This window comes from Macrobrachium nipponense, chromosome 20 (genome assembly GCF_015104395.2).
Source record: "Macrobrachium nipponense isolate FS-2020 chromosome 20, ASM1510439v2, whole genome shotgun sequence".
Taxonomy (NCBI): Eukaryota; Metazoa; Arthropoda; class Malacostraca; order Decapoda; family Palaemonidae; genus Macrobrachium; species Macrobrachium nipponense.
In genome coordinates, this window is record NC_061089.1 from 37401920 (window position 1) to 37414153 (window position 12234).

Here is a 12234-nt window from a genome sequence, read left to right on the forward strand (position 1 = left end):
TATTCTTGAAATTCCTTGATTTTTTAATTTCCCCACATACTTGAAATTCCCTAGATTCTTTAATTTCCCTAGATTCTTGAAATCTCCTAGATTCTTGAATTTTCCTAGATACTTGAAATTCCCTAGATTCTTGAAATTATCTAGATTCTTGAATTTCCCTAGATACTTGAAATTCCCTAGATTCTTGAAATTATCTAGATTCTTGAATTTTCCTAGATTCTTGAATTTCCCTAGATCCTTGAAAGTCCCTAGATTCTTGAATTTCCCTAGATACTTGAAATTCCCTAGATTCTTGAATTTCCCTAGATACTTGAAATTCCCTCGATTCTCTAATTTTCCCAGATACTTGAATTTCTCTAGATTTTTAAAATTATCTAGATTCTTGAATTTCCCTAGATACTTGAAATGATCTAGATTCTCGAATTTCCTTAGACTTTAAATTCCCTAGTTTTTGAATTTCCCTAGAACCTTTAAATTTGAGCTTACCCCCCCTTAGGGAGGGTGCTACCTAAGCAAAAATAAGCTTGAAAAGAGTAGTAAATCCATCCCTGCTTAGCCAATATTCGTGTATACTTGTAATCTTAGTTAATTACTTTGAGATTTGTAAAAACGAGCGGAAATGATCTTTATAATGACAACATATAAGATGAAGAGTATTTGAAGTTAACTTCAGCAAATCCTTGGACGGTGAATTTAGATGCTGCTCATGCGTGTGTGTGTGTGTGTATGTGCACACGCTTGTACGTATTTTGCCTGTGCGTGCGGTCACGTGAGTACACATGTATTGGTTGCCAGTGAACAAGCTTGGTAGCTCGTTTCATGAGATAAAAATGTACCCACTATTATTATTTTCTTGGATGTCAGTCGATTCGTTGCCTCGTATAACTACTTCGAAAAACATACCTTTTTATTCAAGGTTATATATCCTACGTAGGAAATACCATATAGATATAACTAAAATTTGCCTAACTTCGCCACATTTAATTCTGAGAAACATACCAAAGTGCAAAATGCTTAATCATTTTTATTTTTAAAATTGTGCATGTCAATATAATTCTTTAGAACTGTTTTTAGAAACTAGTAAGTTCATTCCAGCGTCTGGCATGAAGAATGGCATTATTATTACGCATGAAAACCAGCCAGTATGGTGAGGTTAAAAAGGACACGCACAAACTGGCTCACGGACTTTCCTAACCAGTAACTCTGCCGGCAGATTCTTAATTAAGACATCGCGATGAGAGCCGGCTAGCGAATGGGTCCCCGAGGTGCTCTTACCCCAACCGCCGGTGTGTCCCTCGGCTACCAAACTGCCTACTTCACAATCCTCGTCCTCAGCATCTCTTTCCAGTTCTTCGCTGTCCACTCCTGCAGTAAGCTGACACCTTCATTAAAGTAACGTAGTAGTGCATATCCTCAGGAATAACAGATGATTTGCAGAGATTTTAGATTAATATGCAATTCCTGATCGGTTTCTTCATGTTAGGCAAGAGAGCTTGAAACTGAGCTTCGAAGCCAAAATGGGAATTGCTTCATTCCCATTTTGGCTCCCCTTTTTCCCTCGAGAGCTATCCGTTGGCTGCGGTACGCGACTAATGGAAACAGGTCAGCCTCTTAATTAAAGAACAGTCTTTACTTAAGAGATAAAATTTCCTTTGAAAAAAAGGCGGGAAATTGCTAGAACACTATATCCCACTGAAGACAATCTCTCTCTCTCTCTCTCTCTCTCTCTCTCTCTCTCTCTCTCTCTCTCTCTTCACGCACACGAATAAAAAATAATGTGTTTTGCAGTTATTCAGTCCTCATTTAATGTGCCAATATGGCTATTTAGCTCTTAGTTATCGTAGTGAAGAAATGAAATTTATACAAACATAATTGTATGTATACGCGGAGTACGTTTTTAAAGGAAAAGAATACTCACTATTCCTTTTAACTCAGTTAAGATGAATGAATAAGAAATTTAAGTATACATATCGGTGGATGTGATATGAACAACAAATAACCGTAATTAACCCTTTTTCGTATCCCGATTTCATGTTTCTGGACTATCGGGCACGATTGATTTTTTGTTATAAAGCAGTTGCATTAACTTGACTCGCAACCTTCCTCTCCCATTCATTCTTGTGGCCAGAAGATGTTGCCGTTTTTCTTCAATTTAGAAGATATGACAAAAAAGATCTTGTCTTAACCTCGCGAAGATTAATATAACTATCTAAGGGTGAGAAGTATTAGTCTTAATGAGAAATATTCCAGTTTTATTAACAAAGAAATGATATATATTGTTCGTCTTCCTCCGTGCAATATTTCTTGAACTGTAGCTTTAAAAGCATCAGGAAATCTGCAAAAGTTGGTGTAAATTTAGCTCATAAAATGGACGAGAAATACTTGGTGGTAATGGAGCGAAAGGACATCATTACCCCGGCAAATTAAATTTTCCTGGCCTCGGCTGCCTGTTTGCCGGCGCTGTTAACTCGGCGAGAAAATCAAAGCCGCTTATGTTCATATTTAGTGCAGCGGGACGCTTTGATTTTAATTTGAACGACTTTTATGAGGAGTTCTTTCGTGTTTGTATCAACGGAGGCAATGACCTCCTTAAAATAACCAGACACGGTGATTTTCAAATTATTATTCATGATAATTGCAGTGCTGGTGTAATTATGAGTGTGTTTATGCGTGTATGCTTGCGTCGTCTGAAGGGACGTGTGTAATTGTGGGACCTTTATTGTATCCAAAGAAAAATTCTCTCTCTCTCTCTCTCTCTCTCTGCTTGAAACACCTGGATAGTGTTTATTGCCATGGTTGCGTATTAATTATCTGTTCCATGTTAGATGAAAATATAATTTTGTGCTTGGTAAAACCAGTTTTTAGAAGGAATATATGAATGTTTGTATGCGTGTGCTTTCTTTGTGCTTGGGTGCTCTTCACGAGATAATAGGAAAAGGAAATGTGTTCCCCAAGGCGCGGTGGAGCAAGTTTTCTCCTTAGAATGAAATCATCCGAGACAAGAACGCTACGTAGATCTAGTGACAATTCCTCGCGTCCTCTTGTGGTCAGTGGGCGATGATGATAGGCCGCGGCAGCAACCCACTCGCTGGGTTAGTGATGTTAACGTCTAGTGGGGAAAAAACTGAATCTAGCTGGTTTCTGATTAGAAAATTATTAAACCAATTAAACAAGCTGCCTTATTCTAAAACATGTTGGGTGCAAAAGTGCCAAGGTAAATATTGGATTGGTGAAAATAGCATTGTTAAATTGTTTATTGTTTTATTTCCAAATTAGACGTATTTTTTCGTAGGTAAGTTTAGCTTCTTACCCTCTCGACTAAGTACACTGTGAGTCACTGTCAAGGTTCTTCGTTTGTTCCTTGCAACGTGGCTCATTATTGGAAGAACCCCTCCCCCCCAAAAAAAAATGTATGGTTAGGCTTACTGGAAATTCATAGTTACAGTAAATCTCTGCCCTCAAGTTATAAATAGCCCGCAACGGAGGCTGCTTCTCATTCGTTAAATATTGACAAGGAATCTGTGGGACACGAGACGCTCTTGTGTTATCTCTCTCTCTCTCTCTCTCTCTCTCTCTCTCTCTCTCTCTCTCTCTGCCATGAAACATTCCTGAATAGTGGATCAGTAAACTGAAGGTGTTTTTCATGCAAATTTCTTTTGCATGTTTAAGCGGCATCACTTTGACTTTCATCTGTGCCTAAATTTAGTTTTCATCAATTTATTATAAGCATCATATAAGGGATTGATTTAATTTTATTTTTGTATGCTATTAAGTTTTTATTGTCCCTCTGTGTCTGCGTTTGTTGTCTTCAAAAGCTGATGTATTTTCTGTAGGCCCACGCCTTAAGAACCAACGAACTTGAACTTCAGGCATCTAAATGCTCCAAAGATTTTAAAAGTCGTTTATTAAATAGACTTTGCTACCTTACAGCAAATGGGCATTCACTTGTCATAATTCAGCAGAGTGATTTGAGGACTGCAGCGTCAAGGCACCTCAAAATTTATCTAACTACCCCCATGCATTCTCAGTTGAGATTGTACAAATCGGTGACGTACAAGCATACACTTCGTGATGTGGGATGGTTAACGGATTGCGCAAATGATTAAGTAATTTTTGATATGGTTTAATTCTTTTAGCTCTAAGGGGTTACACAACCCTGAGTGATAACTGAGAGTAAATATTGCATAGACATCTCAGTCTTTCCTTTGTTACCACGGGGGGCTCACGAGTCACTGCTAGAGAGACTATTCCTTATTGTCGAGGATTCCCTGCCTGAGGAAAAGTAAAAAGTCTATAACAACAAAAGTGACTATTATTTGAAATTAAACATATTAGAAATTAATTATATTGATCAAAGTTCTTTACAATGCCATTAATAGTCTTTCATTTTTGCTCTTTTCAGAAGGTGCGCTGCCTTGATATTGGTGAGTTGTAAATATTACCTTTGTTTTATTTTTGATGACTCAAACTTTTTTTGAAAAGTATTAATTTTTATTATTGGGTTACTATTTTATGTTACTTATTGCTAAATGATGGTCGTTGTCCGCCTGCATTCTTTGCATTGCTGTTTCTTCTCTTGAGTAACTTCTCACAGGATCTGTTATTGTTCCAATGGAGTTTTGTTTATCTTGGATTCGACGTGAATTTTTATTATTGTCAGCATTGTAATTGCTTATAGATGTTATTGGATTTGACTTTTGCCTTTATTGGTTTATTGAAAAGAGTCACAAAGCTATTGATATTCCTGTAAAATGCTCAAGTGCAAAAATCCTTCCTTCACTAATGAATCATTCGTTTTACATCGTTTTTCACTTTTCATTTATCACTGATCACTGTACTTTTATAACACTAGACGTCCTAAGGGCTATTATACACGATACATGGGCAAATATGGTATGGTGTTGGCGATCAGTGCCGAGGTATGGTATCGAAGCACGCAAATATTCAGCTCACTCGTAGCTGCCCAGGAAGTGTATATGTATAGGTGGTTCAACGTTTCTGTCTACACGAGCACTTTCCGAGCACAGCTTCGGTACCATGCTTTGAAACCATGCTTGTCAAAGTATCATGTATAAGAGAGGTCTATAGGGGCAAAAGTAATTTTCGAAGGAAGGTCTGACCAATCATTTACATCAGTAGTAGTAATGGTTTTGCGCAAGTCGTAAAAAATTCATTTTCATTGTTTTTCATTCTTGTGAGCTGGTCACGTCCTTAAACTGTCCAGTTATATAATTCCCATCGGGTGCAAGGTGTTCTGAAGATGAGGCGTCTTCGATGTTAAACGAAATTTGTAAGCACTTTGTACATAATATATATTATAAATATATATATATCATAATATATATAAAGATAATATATAATTTATTATTATATATCTATATATATACAATATATATATATATATAATAAGTGTATATATACTTGTATATACTATTTATATTACTTACTATATATTCCGACCAATAACACTGCATACATACATAAATTTTGCAAGTAACACATTGTGTATTTATGTATACATATAGAATTATACTGTATGCACACACATATATGTATATATATAAAATTAATCTGATGTCCTAAGCCATGTGTCGCAGGGGCCACTGTGAAACTGTGCTAAAAAACGTCTTTCCTGTTCTTTTTTCTCCACAAACCTCCACTCGTTCCCAGCATCCCTCCTCATAGCTGTTACAATCATATATATATATATATATATATATAATATATATATATATATATATATGCATATATATATATATATAATAAATATATATATATACATATATATATATATATATATATATATATATATAAAATCATCTTCTTCATCTTGAAGCTTTTTATAAGAAAATTTTCTTCAGTAATTGCCAAGCTGGTTTTCCTTTTACGTATTCACAAAACAAGCCAGCTATGACAGGCCACGAGGAGTCTTCTTCATTTTCAGCTAAATTCATGTCTACGTTGATTCCATCATAACTTTACGTTTTCCATCTCAAAAGTTTCTTCATTACGGATTCTATCTCAAGAACTGTGAATGAAATCATAAGTACCTTCAGGTTTCCTTCGGGATCAGGTATATCAGTCGAGTGTTCACTTTTCCCCTCTAATGTCATTCATGGCTTCACAGAAAATGTTCTGCCCATCGCTCTCTCTCCACTTGGTTTGATATTATTAACCCTAACGCCAATGCCTCTCCTGAATACATCACTTGTCAGCATCATCCTTTTTGTCTAAGTATTGTTTCATTTTCTGAATCTCTGCTGAAATTGAAAACTTAAGCATGCGCTACTTTGCATTCTTCACCCTGCCCCCCACACACAAAAATAAAAATATTCTCTCTCTCTCTTCTCTCGTCTCCGTCTCTCTAGTCCCCCTTCCTCTCTTTCTCTCTCCTTCTTCTCTCGCTCTCTCTCTTCTGTGTCGATCCATCTCTCTCTCTCTCTCTCTCTCTCTCTCTCTCTACTTCTTTGTCAAGTAGATTGATATACGTTCTTCATGTCAAACCAACCCTCATTCATTATCTTCTCTTTTTGATATTCATTTCTACGTTCGTCTTTAAGAAAGCTCAACTTTATAAAACCTTAATACTCTGTCAACTATTTTGTTGGGTGCTTTTTAAACTTGTTGTGGTAATATGTGTTAACACTGCCGTCATCTGCATCTAAGTAGGTGTTTGCAATCCTCATTGTTCATTTTTTCTCTGTTAATGATTATGGAACCTGTTTGGTTTCTGTGAATGCTATATGGAAAAGACCAGGTGTATTTATAGATGATGTTTGTTGGAAAAAAGTACCTGCAATTAGCAGTTTATTTACACCACAGAAATTAATGAATTGCACCCAGACCTTGCTTGCCCATTACCTCCTCCATACTTGGTCTAACTATATTCGGTTTTTTTCCATCTGCCTGTGGTGTTTGCGTATGGTAACACTGCGTCCCGGGCTTTAAATAGTTACAAGTTTTATGTAAATAAAAGGATATCTGGATGTACATTTGCAACTGAAAAGTGTTTTACTAATTTACTGTATGCGAATTCCACTGTTAATATTCGAAATAGGATATTGTTGTTATTGTTGAATGTAAGCTGCCATTTTGGGGTGGCGAATGGAACAGCCAGAAGCAAATTCCATTAAATAGATACTAAACCAAGTTACGTCATATCGTATGTGGCTAAAAGGCACTTTATAAAAATTAAAAGTATATACTGATATACTTACGTGTAATGAAGTAACACGTAGCTTAGTAGCAGAGTAGGTGTGGTCCAATAAAGTTGACAAATTGCCGTAGTGAATAGCGAGAGAAGCAATTTTCCCGCCACTTCGTCTGGCTGTGCCACCCCGAAAAGTCAGCTTACATTCAACAATAATAACAATATCCTATTTCGAATATTAACGGTGTAATTCGCATACAGTAAATTATTAAAACACTTTCCAGTTGTAAATGTACACCTAGATATCCTTTTATTTACCTAAAACTTACACATAGCGTAACTATCTGAAACCCGGGATCAGTGTTACCATACGCAAACACCACAGGCGGGTGGACAGATGGAAAAAAAAAAGTATCGCTAACATTAGCATCCATATCTCCAGAAACTATTTTTATGTCGCTTTCTGATGTCTGGTCTATAACATTTTGCCGTTTTATATGAAATTCACCTTTTCATTCCATGAAGTTGAGTCACTGGTGAATAGTATCTTAAATTACCCAGTCTGCATTGTGTCTAATTTTAGTCTTCTTAGAAGTAATCTGTTCCTCACTGCTTTCTAGTGAGTCAGTGCCGTCTTTGCATTTGGTGGTAAAATCGTGCCTGTTCTTTCATTACCAGTGCAGTCTGTTTGTCCCGAATAAATATACACGTTACCTCATCCAATCTCTTATTTTCCCTTTCGTATTTTAGTGATTCAGAGACAGCAGAGACGTCAACGCTATGTCTCTTTAATGCATTTGTTTGAGGCCTTATATATATATATATATATATATATATATATATATATAATCTATATATATATTATAATATATATATATGTCACATATGTGAATTGTGTGTATTTGTGTATTAGCATATTTCCATTTTATTATGTATCGCTGTCCACACTTTGGCAGAACTCATATAATTTTTGCCAGAGTAGAATGAATGAAAATGTCTGTCTTGGTTCTGTCACTGTGAAAAAATGAACTTGCCAATTATTTAAAATGAAGGAACGCCAACTTCCAGTTTCTCCGTGACTGGGGAATGTCTCTCTCTCTCTCTCCTTCTCCTTGTATCTGTGAAGTGTCTTTAATAAACGGCAGGAAAAAGGCAAATCAAAGTCATATTCCATCTTCACGCCACAGTGGCTCACCAAGAGAGAAAGAGAGAAATGGAGAGATAGAGAGAGACAGAGGAGGGAAAGTGAGGCGCCCTTGGTGTGCACCCAATGGAAAGAGGAAAAAGGAAATGAAAAGCCTTGAGGAGCTGCCAGAAGAAAATTCAATCTTTCTTAATTAAGGAAATGTCGACTTCCAATCCCAGTAACAGGCAATAAAAGCTGCAGGAATCGACGTCTATGTTCATCAGGGAAGCCCTGTTAAGGATCTACTGCTATCTCAAGTGTCCCTCGCACAAGCCTTATGGGCTTACATCCTTCAACCCACACCCCACGACCCCCCCCCCCCCCCCTTCCCCCCTTCCCCATGCCAACAGCCTAACGTAATCTTTCTCTCTCTCTCTCAGGTTATGATATCTTGGTTAGGGAGTTATGATTGTATTATTTTCTATATTCGAATGTTCCCATTTGAAATGTAATTTTTCATCATATGTATATGTGGTCGGTCCCAAAATCTGTTCAGAGATTGAGAGATTAAGTATAACATTTTTAAAAATGAATTTGCCTACTAGAAAATATTATTTTTGCAGTTGTGCTTGGTGTTTAACTTGGTATGTGTGTATAAGGCAGTCTGTTATGTGAGACATCGTTATGTATTTTTGGGCTGGTGCAGTATTTTATAACATACTTTCAGAAACTGGTACAGTACAAGTGAGAAACTTAGGAGCATCTACTGCACGTCTTCATTTTATCGAATTTATTTATCAACACATTTTAGATATTGTATTTATAGTGAAATCTGAATTTTATCCCACTTAAAATTTCCTTGTCTTCAGTTTGGAAACTTTCTCTCTCCTCTCTCTCTCTCTCTCTCTCTGCTGTAGTTTTTCTAAATCGGGCTTGATCTGTATTCATTTTGTCATTTAAAGTCGCTTCGATTTTTGTTTTCTCTCCTTTTATTTGCATATTCTATTCCCTTTCACCCAACTCATTTTATGTTTGAAGTTTCTGTCTTTTTGTTGCAAGTAATTTTCCCTTTTTATCGCTGTTCCTTTATACTGTCCATATTTGTCTCTCTTCATCTTCCCCTTTTTTCAACTTTCCCAAATTAATGTCTTTGTCATCAAACACGTTGCTTCTATAAATTTTGCTCGTTTTGTTGTTTTTAGTTCTGAAGGAAAAAGTATCTCATTTAATTTGTTTAAAGAACTACGGCACTCCCTTCGACTCCAAGTCCCACCTATTTCCTCACCCACCTTTATTTATTTGTTTTTTGTTTCCGACTGGGCTACACAAGGGCATTGGAATACACCTTTGGTGAAAAAACTTAATGTTTTTATTTGTATTCGTCAGAATGATTTTACAGCTTTTTTTTTTTAGGGATCCACATTTTTTTTTACTGTTTCTTTGCTGTACTGTACGACGTTGTATTTTATCATTCGGTTTCTCTGAGAGTGTTTTTCCCCTCATGTTCAATTATTTTTCCCCAAAAAGATTTTCTTTTAAGATCCTTAAATGATACAGTTGACTTGGGCTGAACTACAGTACATGGCCAGGCGCCTTATAATATCAGTGTGGCTAGAAACTTGCTTGCCATTTAAGCCAACATGCAAAAGTTCTTATTTTGGTTGTAAAAGTTTCAATTTAGACACACGTTCACACATGCAAACACATGCATATACAAGATGAGATTTTTCTAGGACACATGGGTGGGCACTATTGACATGCGAGTTTTTTTTTCACAGAGGTGGAAGTGCGGAAAAATTTAGTTGGTTTTATGTTACGGATTCAAAGCAGCGCCTGTACCCCATAGGGAGTTAGTGTCGTCAGTTCATCTCGTGCGGTGCACTATAGGCATTACTTTAGGGTCTTTGCAGCGTCCTTTCGGCCCCTAGCTGCATCCCCTTTTATTCTTTTTACTGTACCTCCATTCATATTCTATTTTTTCATCTAATTTTCCACCCTCTTCTAAATACTGTTTCAAAGTGCAACTGCGAGGTTTTCTTCCTGTTACACCTTTCAAACCTTTCTACTCTCAATTGCCCTTGTAGTGTTGAATGACCTTATAGGTCCCAGCGCCCATAAAATTCGATAAGTCATAATTTCTGTAAAGCATTTAAATGAACCTGAAAGTGTTACATTTTTCAAAAATAGTTTTTTTTACCTATAATGTATTTTTACTAACCATTCCAAGCCCGTTGTTATCTTTTTATTTATAAGCTGTATCTTCTTGATATTTTGGCACAGCATGTTTTAGAACCTCCGGTAATTTTGGGTAATATAATGAAGTACCAGCATTTATTGATTTAGGCAATTTACTCTTGAACTTTTTCAATCCGAACACCTGACCTTGGCTTAGCTAAAGAGTTCGGAAAGAAGCCCCGCCCACTCGTTTCTCTTTATGTGTTCAAACAGCCTCTGGCTTGGACCCTTCCCTTCAAGAGACTGGAGAGCTTTTGGGGCTTTTGGGCTTATCCTTGAAGTTTTTCAGGCCCTCTCCCGGCCCGCTTCCCCAGCCTGGCAAGATACCTGCCTTCCTCCGAGGAAGCAGCCTCTGGGTCGGACCCTTCCCTTCAAGGCTGCCCTCAGAAGACTGGCTAGCCTTGGGGCTATTGGGCGTCATCCTTGAATTTTTCTGGCCCTCTCTAGGCCCGCTTCCCCAGCCTGGCAAGATACCTGCCTTCCTCCGAGGAAGCAGCCTCTAGGGTAGGACCCTTCCCTTCAAGGCTGCCCTAAAGACTTTAGACTGGCTAGCCTTAGGGGCTGTTGGGCCTCATCCTTGAAGTTTTTCAGACCCCTCCCTTCAAGGGTGCCCTCAAGACTGGGTAGCCTTGGGGGCTTTTGGGTCCTATCCTTGAAGTTTTTTAGGTCCTCTCTCAGCCCGCTTCACCAGCCTGGCAAGATGCCTGCCTTCCTCCGAGGAAGCAGCCTCTGGATCAGACCCTTCCCTTCAAGGGTGAGCTTCTAGGTCTTGGGTTCGTTTAGTCATCCGCAGCTTTTCCTCTCTTACTGCACGCAGTTCAGTCTCCAGCTTCCCTGCTGCTTTATCTTGTTAACGAAGTCGACAACTTCTCTCGAGCCATCATCTTCTTTGATTTCTTGTTTCTTAAGGGCCTCATACTCTGAACGATTGTCTGTATCATTCGCAATAACATTGTGTATAGGCTTGTCTGAATGCAAAAGTGGGCGGAGTTTCGTGGTCTGAACGATTTCAGCTGAATCTGTCACGACCAGGTTGCTGGCTTGCGACTTACGTCTGTCATACGCAGGTCATTCAATGTATGTTTTTCTGCCGATGTAAAGCTGTCGCGCACGTCTCTTCTAGAGAGATGATGCTATGTCTTCCCGTGACAAAATCTTTGTTCAGACTGAAATCGGTCTGTAGAACAGAACGTTCATACTGTCTGAATAGTGTGTGTTTGTCGGTAACGACAATCGTTCAGACAATCGTTCATATAATCGTTCAGTGTATGGGGCCCTTTAGTGTTGTCCATTGTGTGTCGTGTACAGCTATAACCAATCCAACGACAGCAACCAGCAGCAGATTCTTGATTCCACAGACGTCTTCCAGACTTGGGTCCATTTGGGGTGGGATTTCGATGAGGCTCCACTGAACAGTAGGGCACCAAGCATATGTTGCCTTGCTTCACCCTAGCAGTAATACTGCTAGGCTGGAGCAAGGCAACATGTGCTGTAGATCCATCTCGGAGTCGCTTATCGACAGTAGCCTCTCTTCAGTTTATATTCACCTCCCTTTCGTATTTTTTCTCTGTGTTTTTCAGAATTTAAAAAAACTTTCTGCAGAAAAATTCAAATTTTTTTCCAGTTTACACGTCACCACATTCATAAAAGTGACAATCAACAGAGGAGGCTCATCTTTATCATTTTCACGTCATTAACCAAACTCTTCATCCCGATCACCTTC

General features: G+C 38.0%; 1 long non-coding RNA gene across 1 annotated transcript in view; it reads left to right on the plus strand.

Annotated features, from left to right (window-relative positions):
* LOC135224954 (uncharacterized) overlaps window positions 1–12234 on the plus strand; it is a 401986-nt gene that overhangs the window by 100860 nt on the left and 288892 nt on the right. Inside the window, exon 2 of the long non-coding RNA XR_010316844.1 lies at window positions 4403–4424. This is a non-coding gene — a long non-coding RNA (uncharacterized LOC135224954). The remainder of the gene's footprint in view (window positions 1–4402; window positions 4425–12234) is intronic.